The sequence below is a fragment of the Lathyrus oleraceus genome, chromosome 5 (assembly GCF_024323335.1).
Source record: "Lathyrus oleraceus cultivar Zhongwan6 chromosome 5, CAAS_Psat_ZW6_1.0, whole genome shotgun sequence".
NCBI lineage: Eukaryota > Viridiplantae > Streptophyta > Magnoliopsida > Fabales > Fabaceae > Lathyrus > Lathyrus oleraceus.
The window spans coordinates 581,422,698-581,434,472 of NC_066583.1; the positions used below are offsets into that span (position 1 = coordinate 581,422,698).

The 11,775-nt window shown below is 35.1% G+C and overlaps 2 non-coding genes across 2 annotated transcripts; both read right to left on the minus strand.

The window, feature by feature from the left end:
- Positions 1-2,431: 2,431 nt before the first annotated feature.
- LOC127089928 (small nucleolar RNA Z279/snoR105/snoR108) lies at positions 2,432-2,535 on the minus strand. Its single transcript, XR_007791477.1, has one exon. It is a non-coding gene; the product is annotated as a small nucleolar RNA Z279/snoR105/snoR108 (small nucleolar RNA).
- Positions 2,536-3,484: 949 nt separating this feature from the next.
- LOC127089936 (small nucleolar RNA Z279/snoR105/snoR108) lies at positions 3,485-3,588 on the minus strand. Its single transcript, XR_007791484.1, has one exon. It is a non-coding gene; the product is annotated as a small nucleolar RNA Z279/snoR105/snoR108 (small nucleolar RNA).
- Positions 3,589-11,775: the final 8,187 nt, after the last annotated feature.

An 11,775-nucleotide genomic window follows, 5' to 3' on the forward strand; every position in this document is an offset into this window, starting at 1 on the left:
TTTGTTTGATTTTGAGCACAACCACTTGACCAAAAAGTGGCATACCTTGTGAGTGAGTGAGAATTTGCTTATTACCCCCTTTGAGCCTTGTGTCAGGATCCATTTTGATGTCAACTTTTGGATTTTAGATTGGATTTTGAACTTTTTTCTTGAACCCTCAACCATAAATCGTGGTTTGAATTTTTACCTTGTCTTATAAAGTTTGAGAGCATTCACATTACAATGATTGATTTCATTCAAGTTGGGGAGAAAAGGTTGGTACTAAGAGGTCGAGAAAAAAAAAGAAAAGAAAAAGCCTTGAAAAAGAAAAAAAGCAAATAAATTGTGCTAATAAGTGTGTGAAAAGGTGTAACAATTGTGAAATGAGAAAAAAGTGAATAAAATTTATGAATGCTTGAGATTGTGAGAGGTGATCACTCCCATATGATTGCGAGAATCGATCTGCTCTGATACCAACTGAAACAGCCTGTATAATATGCATCTATAATAAAATCATACAAGTGTTATTATTTGGTATTGACACAATCATAAGTGCATATTGGCATCATTTACATACTTGACCAATTATACAAAATATACAACATATGGTACAAGATATGGAAAGTGCCAAAAATAAAAATCTAAGATCTAAGTACAATATTCGTCATTGTACAAGATTCACAGCGGAAAATCACAATAACTGCATCCCTTGAAACATCAATGCACAATTCTTCTTGTATACTAAACCTGCAGGTATCAACAATAAATTGGATGATTGGTAATGTGAAATGGTTTCTTTGGAATGAATGAAAATAACTTGGTTTTCAAAAATGAAATGGTTTCCTTTTAAGGTTTAAATTTGGAAGTTAAAAAGTGTTTTGAATTGAACTTGAACTTACTCGAATAATAGCTAAAGATGGTATCGAAATTGTAGCAATAATTGTAATACAAGCATAAAAAAAGTCAACAAAAGTCAACTATCTTCAGTTGACCAAATTCCAATCCAAGGAAGGTTTTACAAATTCATATCCAATGATGCAATCCACAAAGATCTTAAACCAATAAACAAGCTCTATAATCAAATCCAAACCAAATAGTCCATAATTATCATGAATCAATAACTATGGTTTCATGCCTTTATTCATAGGATAGGCTTTCCAAATTAAATACACCACCAAAGTCCCTAGGGCTTGATTCTGGTGCAAACCCTAACTTCTTGTTAGCTATAAATAACCTAACTTTGAATCCATGATGCTTATTGAAAGTGTTAATATGAATGGATGACATAAATGTATTTTGCATGAATTAGTGCAAATGAATCACAACCCTACAGTCAAATAAAAAGTGAAACAAAGGAGGGAAATTTTTCGAGGATGACAAATACCAATTACCTTATAATATACCTCACAGTCTTTTATTTTGACCTTTACTTCACCTTTATCAATGTCCGCGGGCATCCTCACAGTTTTCATGAATGGTCTTTCTAAGATGAGAGGCATCCTTTGGTTTGGTTTGATGGATAGTATCACAAAGTCCGCAAGAAACGAGAACATATCAATTTGTATCTATATATCTTTGATTGTTCCCACTGGTTTCCTGCATTTTTTTACTTCCATTCGCAATATTATTGTAGATTACTCTATTTGTATTTACCTTGTTCCTTCTACCACCAACTATGATATTATATTCACATTTGTGCATAAATCAATAAGTGCATTTATAACCTTCATATTACCTACGGAAACAGGTAATACGACTACATCAAGGTCAACTTCTTTCTTGGGTAGGTATTTTTGATTATCTTTAATCGATTCACTCTATAATTTTCCTTCCTTTGGTCCTTCTGCCCCTTCTTCTTGGATTTGACAACAATTTTTTCATCCAGAAGAACAACACTACAGTGATCCGTCAGATTTTTTTTTGTATTTGTAGTGAACTTGTTACTTGCGAGATCTGGAAACTACTTGGATAAGGGTGTTTTACATATGGGTGGACCAACATGTCTGTATATATTGATGTATGTGAATAATTAAATACATTAAGTATTAGACGTATTTAGTACTTCATCATATTCATTAATGATTATAATAGATATGGTTATGTGTATTTAATGATACACAAATCTAAATCCTTTGAAAAGTTTAAGAAATTCAAAATGAAGAACAAAATCAATTGGACATGAATATTAAAATCATTCGGGCAGATCAAGGTGGTAAATATGAAAAAAAATAATTTAGTTTTTTAAATATCAAAATTTTGGTGCTTATTATTTTTTTTTCATATTAAACAGTAAATTTGTCATGTAAAAAGTTTGGAATTATTTTATCATTTCCAATAAATTTTATGAAAATTTAATAAGAAAATAAACACATGGAATAAATTATATAAAATTAAATTCAAAAGTAACAAAACATTTTATAACTAGAATTACCCCCTTTAGGTTTGGACTATAGAGATCTGATTGGTCAAAGGAGAGTGCTGAATTGTCGTTACCAAGTCTGGGGCAGACACCCAACTCGCATATTTAATGTGAGACTAGACCACTAATCATATCTCATTACTTCCTGGAGAATCATTGATTAAAAACACTATACTCTACTATTCTTATAGCAGTCATGTATTTCTATATCTCCAGATCTTCGATGTGGGACTAATATAAACAAATGTTTTTTGTTTACAACACTGAATTCCATGTAGAAACAAGTTACAACACCACTTCCAATTTTATTGTGCGGCTCAATGTTGCATTAGTTTAGCAGCAGATTCAAGTGATCTATCAATCGATTTGGGTTCTATCTCATGGACGAGATTTGGCTTAATGTATTTTATCTTTTTCTTTTCTGAATCTTGTACTCGAAAGTCATCTCATTTTCATGGGATGTTATAAGAAATAAATCTTATGGAGAATAACCTTAAATAAATGTAAATTTTATAGAAACTAAAATATCATTTAATCTTATGTTATGTATTAAATTTAATCTTCAAATATCTTTAAATTAATGACTCCTCTTTTGAAGATAGAGATATAAGTGTTTTACATATGGGTGGACCAACATATTTGTATATACTGATGTATGGGAATCATTCAATACATTAGACATAAGAGGTATTTAGTACTTCATCATATTTATTGATGATTATAGTAGATATAGTTATGCGTATTTAATGATACACAAATCTAAATCCTTTGAAAAGTTCAAGAAATTTAAAATGTAGAACAAAATCAATTGGACATGAATATTCTAATCATTCGAGCTGATCAAGGTGGTGAATATTTAAAAAATAGTTTAGCTCTCTAAATATCCAATTTTTGGTGTTTATTATTATTTTTTATATAAAACAAGTAAATTTGTCATGTAAAAATTTGGCATTTTTTTAACATTTACAATACATTTTAAAAACATTTAATAAGAAAATAAACACATGGAATAAATTACATAAAACTAAATTCAAAAGTAACAAAATTTTTTATAACTAGATTTACCCCCTTTAAGTTTGGGCTATATATATCAAATTGGTCAAAGGAGAGTTCCAAATTGTCGTAACTTGGCTTGGGGCAGACACCCAACTCGCATATTTAATGGGAGACTAGACCACTCATCATATCTCATTACTTTCTGAGGAATCATTGATTAATAACATTATAATCTACTATTCTTATAGCAGTCATGTATTTCTATATCTCTAGATCTTGGATGTGAGACTAATATAAAGCAAATGTTTTTTGTTTACAATGTAACAACAAGTTACAACACCACTTCCAACTTTGTTGTGCAGCTTAATGTTGTATTAGTTTAGCTGTAGATTCAAGGGGTCTATCAATCGCTTTGGGTGCTATCTAATTGACGAGATTTGGTTTAATGTATTTTATCTTTTTCTTTTCTGAGTCTTGTACTCGAATGTCGTCTCATTTTCATGGGATGTTATAAGAAATAAAACTTATGGATAATAAACTTAAGTAAATGTAAATTTTATAGAAACTAAATATCATTTAATCTTATGTTATGTATTAAATTTAATCTTCAAATATCTTTAAATTAATGGCTCCTCATTTTTAAGATAGACATAAGGGTGTTTTACATATGGGTGGACCAACATGTCTGTATATATTGATGTATGTGAATCATTGAAATACATTAGGCATTAGAGGTATTTATTACTTCATCATACTTATTGATGATTATAGTATATATGGTTATGTGTATTTAATGATACACAAATCTAAATCCTTTTAAAAGTTCAAGAAATTTAAAATTAAGAACAAAATCAATTGGACATGAATATTAAAATCATTCGAGCAGATCAAGGTGATGAATATTAAAAAAATAGTTTAGTTTTCTAAATATCCAATTTTGGTGCTTATTAATTTTTTTAATATTAAACAGTAAATTTGTCATGTAAAAAGTTTAGCATTTTTTTAACATTTACATTAAATTTTAAAAATATTTAATAAGAATATAAACACATGGAATAAGTTACATAAAATTTAATTCAAAAGTAACAATGTAACAACCTGTATAATATATATCTAGAATAATATCATACAAGTGTTAATAATTGGTATTGATCCAACATAAGTGCCTAATGGCATCAATATATACACATGTCCGAATATGAAAACATCAATGGAACATGTTATACAATAGTGCCTAAAAATAAAAAATCTAAGAACTATGTGCAACATCTTCATTGCACACAACTCCACAGCGGAAGATCAGAATGACTGCATCCTTTGAAACAACAGTAGACAGCCTCTCTATCGAATTCAACCTGCAAGGAATACCTGAAAAATAACAACAATAATGGGATGAGATAATAATCTCAGTGAGTTCTCCTATCCTTTGGGTCCACTCAGCTCTACAGGGTTTCTACTCGATTCTAACTCAAGTATTCACCTTCAGTTACTGGTGCATCACTCGCACCTTGTAACTAGGACTTGAGTAACTAAGGGATAATCGCAATGTATGGAAACATGTCATTTGAGTGCATCCACTAAACAAATCACTATTCGGATTCACGAAACATCAATCCCCAAACGGACTTACGTCTAAGCCAGGCCCGGTTCATGCATACTCGTATGATTCAACTTTCGCGGTGGATATCGGGTCCTCTATGAGGCTTAATCCCCAGTTCAAGCGACCGTCACCCGTATGGGACTCTAACCCACTTAGGGTATGTTTCACCATATGAGACTCTAACCCACTTAGGTGTCCACCTTTCCCCCATGTCCGCCATGGTTGGGGCTCAAACCCAATTAAGTCACGGATCACTGGTGCCACATCCCCACTTACTGCTTTACCTAAGCCTTTAAAGTGGTATGTGCATAATCACAAATAATTCTGAATACGTGATCAATTCTCAATAACCAATAGGACTTTTGGAACAAAAGTTCCTCACAAAAATATCAAACCATTCTCATGATATCATATCAATTCTCATGGCATCATAACATGATCCATTCTCATACATTTATCACACATGTTCCATACAAAGCATGTTAACGTATCGTTTTGTGACTACTTGTTCGTTGTACACCCACGGTACGATTACGTCCAAGCATCACTATCTAAATCATTTCGTAACTTAAGTTATCTTTCTAATTCATTTACCTAATAATCTCCTAAGTTTACCTCACTCATAAGTTTTAGTCATTTTATTGTGTAACCAATACAATCAACCCATCCTTCATGCACACACACAAGTACCACAACCAACAACATGTATAACATACATTAAAGTCCACAAGATAACATAACATGCTACAAGGTCCATAGGCAAGGTTATCACTCAACCCGCCGCAATCTCACTCACTAATCAGCCATTTTAACCCAGTCGGAATTCTAGGTTAAAACATACACAAACTCGTATAAATCGATCGATCAATGTTAATCTAATGCATACACATCATGGTATAAGTTATAATGCATCCAAGGTGGTTTAGAAACATAAAATAAGTGGTTTTTGACAAAATAATGTTGGACCAATCGATTGCATTTTGGAGCCAATCGATTGCATAAAGTTTCTGTAACGTATTTTTCACAAAATTGGCAGGACCAATCGATTGATCCTCCATGTCAATCGATTGACATTAGTAAAAATTCTGTTTTTTCTTCACAAAAACATGAACCAGTCGATTGGTTCTGCAACTTTTCTGCAACCAATCGATTGACACCTGCATAATATCTAGAAATACCTCTTCTAAACATTCTTCCTTCCAAAATTAATCATACCCAACCATTCTAAAACATATATTATCATGAATCATGTGGTTAACCTCCATAACTTCAACAACAAAACACATAAATATTAAGCACCCAAAGACCACAACTTCAACAACAACAACATGATACCAACACATAACATGGATGAAAAGTATGAACACAACAAGTTCATCAAAAATTCACACAAATCCTAACCCCCCAAACATAAGTTATTTTCCTCCAAATGCTAAATCTATTTAAGAACTCACCTTGTAGAAGAAGATGGTGAAATAGTGATGAAGTTGGTGATGATGATGATGAAGATGAGATGATGATGATGATGAAGGAGAATTGCCATCCAAGGCGCAGCGGAATTTAAAAATTTCTCCATTTAGTGATCCTTACGAATGGGCATGATCAGTGATAGAATCGTTACCTCTTGTGGCGATTCAAACCTTTGGTGCAGATTTCTGATAATGATCAAAACCTTTGATACAGATCCACGGGGCGATCACGAACGTTGAACGATGACAACGTCTCTACTCAGTCCACACGAACGGATTCCTTCAATCGCAGTGCTAGCTGTTATGAATGAAGTGGATTGGAGTGACAATGCTTCTACCCAAGGGGTTCTATTTATAGAACCACTTGTGTGGGCTTCAAGCTAAAAAGCCCACTTAAGTGTATTTTGGCCCATATCTTATAATATGCCCAAAATCCCTTAAGTATTTGGTACCTTACCATATTTCGTCTCCCACTTAAGTGCACCGTACCTTACGGTGTTCCTTAGTTACTCTATCTCTCATCAATCCGTCCTTTGTGTGTGACCCTATAGGTTTTCGCGGCGTTGGCAAATATATTAAATCACGCATTTAACATAAAAAACAGTGAGCGGTATCTAACAACACATCACTGCTACCCAAGTCACGAAAATGTCATGTGATCTGACAAAACCTCCTGTGATAATAATTATGTGTATAATTACCCCTTTGCCCTTATGTCTATATTGAACACAAGGTATAGACCGTGTCACCCTTGTCCAATTCAATATTGGGCCCATAGACATTTATCCTGTTACGTAGGATTGGCAAATTCCATTTAGGACACTCATGTCCCTCAGCATGCTTCGTGGAGTACCCATCAACTGTCTTTATGGTTATCCAGTTACGGACAATGTTGGATCAGCAATAAAGCACTCGACTCTACATCTAGGATCCACAGTGGTTTCAGGTCGAAGAGTGGTATACACTATTATCACCATGAGAATAACTTATGACACTCTGCATAACTTTCTATATAGTATTCTCATAGCGGGTCAATCCGGTATAAATATTACTCCTAATATTCATACCTATGTTTAAGACTTGATAACTCTTTATCCATGATCCATGAGATGTGATCATCAGTCTACAAACATAATAGTCTTAATGCTTTAATGTTATCCCACTTCACATTAAAGCTCGACTACGGATACTTTAAGAATAGTGCCCTTATGTTTAATGTGTTCTCATGATTAAGTCACACTTAATACATTAAACGGACTATCTATTCTAGGGACTTTATTAATCAACCATAATAAAGAAAATGCCTTTTATTATTAATAAATAATTCGATACAAGTACCAAAAGTATTGACCTCTAGGGCTTACACCAACAATCTCCCACTAGCACTAGAGTCAATCAGGCATACCCCGTATGCCCATTGATCCAGTATGGCCATCATGCTTCTGCTGCGCAAGAGGCTTTGTCAGTGGGTCAACTATATTGTCAAGTGTAGGTACTTTACATATTTTCGCACAACGCCTAAGTATGTGTTTGGATCGTTGGTGAGATCTAGGCTCATTGGCTTGTGCGATAACACCATTGTTATCATAATAGAGACCAATGGGATCCACAATGCTAGGGACTATGCCAAGTTTATTGATCCAAACAGCTTCCTTTGCTGCACTTAAGGTAGTAATATACTCGGCCTCAGTTGTAGAATCAGCAACTGCATCTTGCGTTGAACTTTTCAAGCTCACAGTGCCACCATTTAAACAAAACACATAACCAGATTGGAATCATTCATATTAAAGCGTCTCAGCACTTTGTCTATGTATGTACTCTGACTTAGGCCAAGCAGTTTTTGTGATCTATCTCTATAGATTCTGATTCCTAATATATAGGCTGCTTCACCTAGGTCCTTCATAGAAAAGCAATTCCCCAACCAAGTCTTTACTTGTTGCAGGGTAGGGACATCGTTTCCAATGAGTAATATGTCATCTACATATAACACCAGGAACATGATCATGCTCCCACTAACCTTCTTGTAGACACAAGGCTCATCTTCGTTCTTGATGAATCCATATTGTTTTACCGTTTCATCAAAACGAAGATTCCAGCTTCTGGAAGCTTGCTTCAATCCATAGATTGATCTTTGTAGCTTACATATCTTATGGGCTTCTTCAGGTATGTCAAATCCTTCAGGTTGTGTCATGTACACATCCTCAAGAAGATTCCCATTAAGGAAAGCAGTTTTGACATCCATCTGCCATATTTCATAATCATGATATGCAGCGATAGCAAGTAAAATCCGAATAGATTTAAGCATTGCAACTGGTGAAAAGGTTTCATCATAGTCAACACCATGAATTTGTTTATATCCTTTTGCAACCAGTCTTGCCTTATATGTATGTACCTTACCATCCATGTCAGTCTTCTTTTTGAAGACCCACTTGCATCCTATAGGATTAACTCCTACAGGAGGCTCTACCAAGTTCCAAACTTGGTTCGTGTACATGGAATCTATTTCGGATTTCATGGCCTCTAGCCACTTCTCAGACTCGGGACCAGTTATGGCCTCTTGGTAGGTCACAGGCTCATCTTGATCCATGAGTAATACATCACCTTGATTTGTTATGAGATATCCATATCTCTCAGTTAGGTGACGTATCCTGCCTGACCTAAGCTGGTCTTGTTCTACTTGAGCAGGTTGCTCTTCCACAACCATTTGTGTTTCCTGCTCTAATTCCTCCATAGGTGTATCGATGCTTTGTGATTCTTGAATTTCTTCAAGCTCTACATTCCTCCCACTGGTTCCTTTGGAAATAAAATCCTTTTCTAGGAAAACTCCAGTTCGAGCGACAAACACTTTGCCCTCAGAAGGATTGTAGAAGTAATATCCTCTTGTTTCTTTAGGATACCCCACAAATAAGCATTGGTCAGATTTGGGCTCAAGCTTAGTTGAAATGTGTCGTTTCACATAAACTTCACAACCCCAAATCTTCATGTAAGACATATGTGGTTTCTTACCACTCCATATCTTATATGGTGTCTTATCAACCTTTTTGGATGGAACACGGTTAAGTGTGTAAGCTGCGGTCAACAGCGCATGTCCCCAAAAGGAGTTTGGAAGATCGGCTTGACTCATCATGGATCGGACCATGTCCAACAGGGTTCGATTTCTTCTCTCAGACACACCATTCCATTGGGGTGTTCCAGGAGGAGTGAGTTGGGATAGGATCCCACACTCTTTCAGATGGTCATCAAACTCTAGGCTTAAATATTCACCACCTCAATCTGATCGAAGAGCTTTAATATTCTTACCTAGTTGGTTTTGTACTTCATTCTTGAATTCTTTGAACTTTTCAAAGGACTCTGATTTGTGTTTCATTAAATACACATAACCATATCTACTGAATGTTGGTGTAAGCCCTAGAGGCCAATACTTTTGGTACTTGTATCGAATTATTTAAAGGCATTTTCTTTATTATGGTTGATTAATAAAGTCCCTGGAATAGATAGTCCGTTTAATGTATTAAGTGTGACTTAATCATGAGAACACATTAAACATAAGGACACTATTCTTAAAGTATCCGTAGTCGAGCTTTAGTGTGAAGTGGGATAACATTAAAGCATTAAGACTATTATGTTTGTAGACTGATGATCACATCTCATGGATCATGGATAAAGAGTTATCAAGTCTTAAACATAGGTATGAATATTAGGAGTAATATTTATACCGGATTGACCCGCTATGAGAATACTATATAGAAAGTTATGCAAAGTGTCATAAGTTATTCTCATGGTGATAATAGTGTATACCACTCTTCGACCTGAAACCACTATGGATCCTAGATGTAGAGTCGAGTGCTTTGTTGCTGATCCAACGTTGTCCGTAACTGGATAACCATAAAGACAGTTGATGGGTACTCCACGAAGCATGCTGAGGGACATGAGTGTCCTAGATGGAATTTGCCAATCCTGCGTAACAGGGTAAATGTCTATGGGCCCAATATTGAATTGGACAAGGGTGACACGGTCTATACCTTGTGTTCAATATAAACATAAGGGCAAAGGGGTAATTATACACATAATTATTATCACAGGAGGTTTTGTCAGATCACATGACATTTTCGTGACTTGGGTAGCAGTGATGTGTTGCTAGATACCGCTCACTGTTTATTATGTTAAATGCGTGATTTAATATAATTGCCAACGTCGCGAAAACCTATTGGGTCACACACAAAGGACGGATTGATGAGAGATAGAATAATTAAGGAACACCGTAAGGTACGGTGGACTTAAGTGGGAGACGAAATATGGTAAGGTTCCAAATACTTAAGTGAATTTGGCATATTATGAGATATGGGCCAAAATGCACTTAAGTGGGCTTTTTGGCTTGAAGCCCACACAAGTGGTTCTATAAATAGAACCCCTTGGGTAGAAGCATTGTCACTCCATTCCACTCAGACAGAAATTCAAGTAGAGACTTGGAATTTTGTTTCCCTCTTTCTCTCACTCAAAGCCTTCATTCATAACAGCTAGCACTGCGATTGAAGGAATCCGTTCGTGTGGATTGAGTAGAGACGTTGTCATCGTTCAACGTTCGTGATTGCCCCGTGGATCTGTATCAAAGGTTTTGATCATTATCAGAGATCTGCACCAAAGGTTTGAATCGCCACAAGAGGTAACGATTCTATCACTGATCATGCCCATTCGTAAGGATCACTAAATGGAAAATTTTTTAAATTCCGCTGCGCCTTGGATGGCAATTCTCCAACAGTGGTATCAGAGCCACTTACGAAACCATGAATCTGATATCTGTTTTTGTTATGTAATAATATGATTAAAACAGAATGAATCAAAGGTTAAATTTAGATCGATCAAGTTACATATATGTGATATATGTGATCCTAATGCAAAATAGATTATATATGATATAGTGTTCTCGTTTCGTTCATTCAAACCCTCGATGATTGTTTTCCTTTGAGCGATCAATGGTCATTTGCTTCTTGATCCGACATTAGTATGATGAAGCAATGACGTGTTGATCAATCATACTGAATTAACAATCGAGACGTGTTTGACGGTCTGAAATTGGTGCATCAGGGTTAGTGACGGCACAAGGGTTGTGTTGTCAGAGAGTTATGCGATTGGGGTTTGGACGCACAAGAGTTGTGCTTCCTAAACACTTTTTGGAACAGTGTTAACCGGTTAACGCGTATGGTTAACCGGTTAACACAATGCGAAATTAAAATTTTTAAGTTTTCAAACAGTGTTAACCGGTTAACGCATTTGGTTAACCGGTTAACGCAAGGCGGAAAACAGTTTTCCAA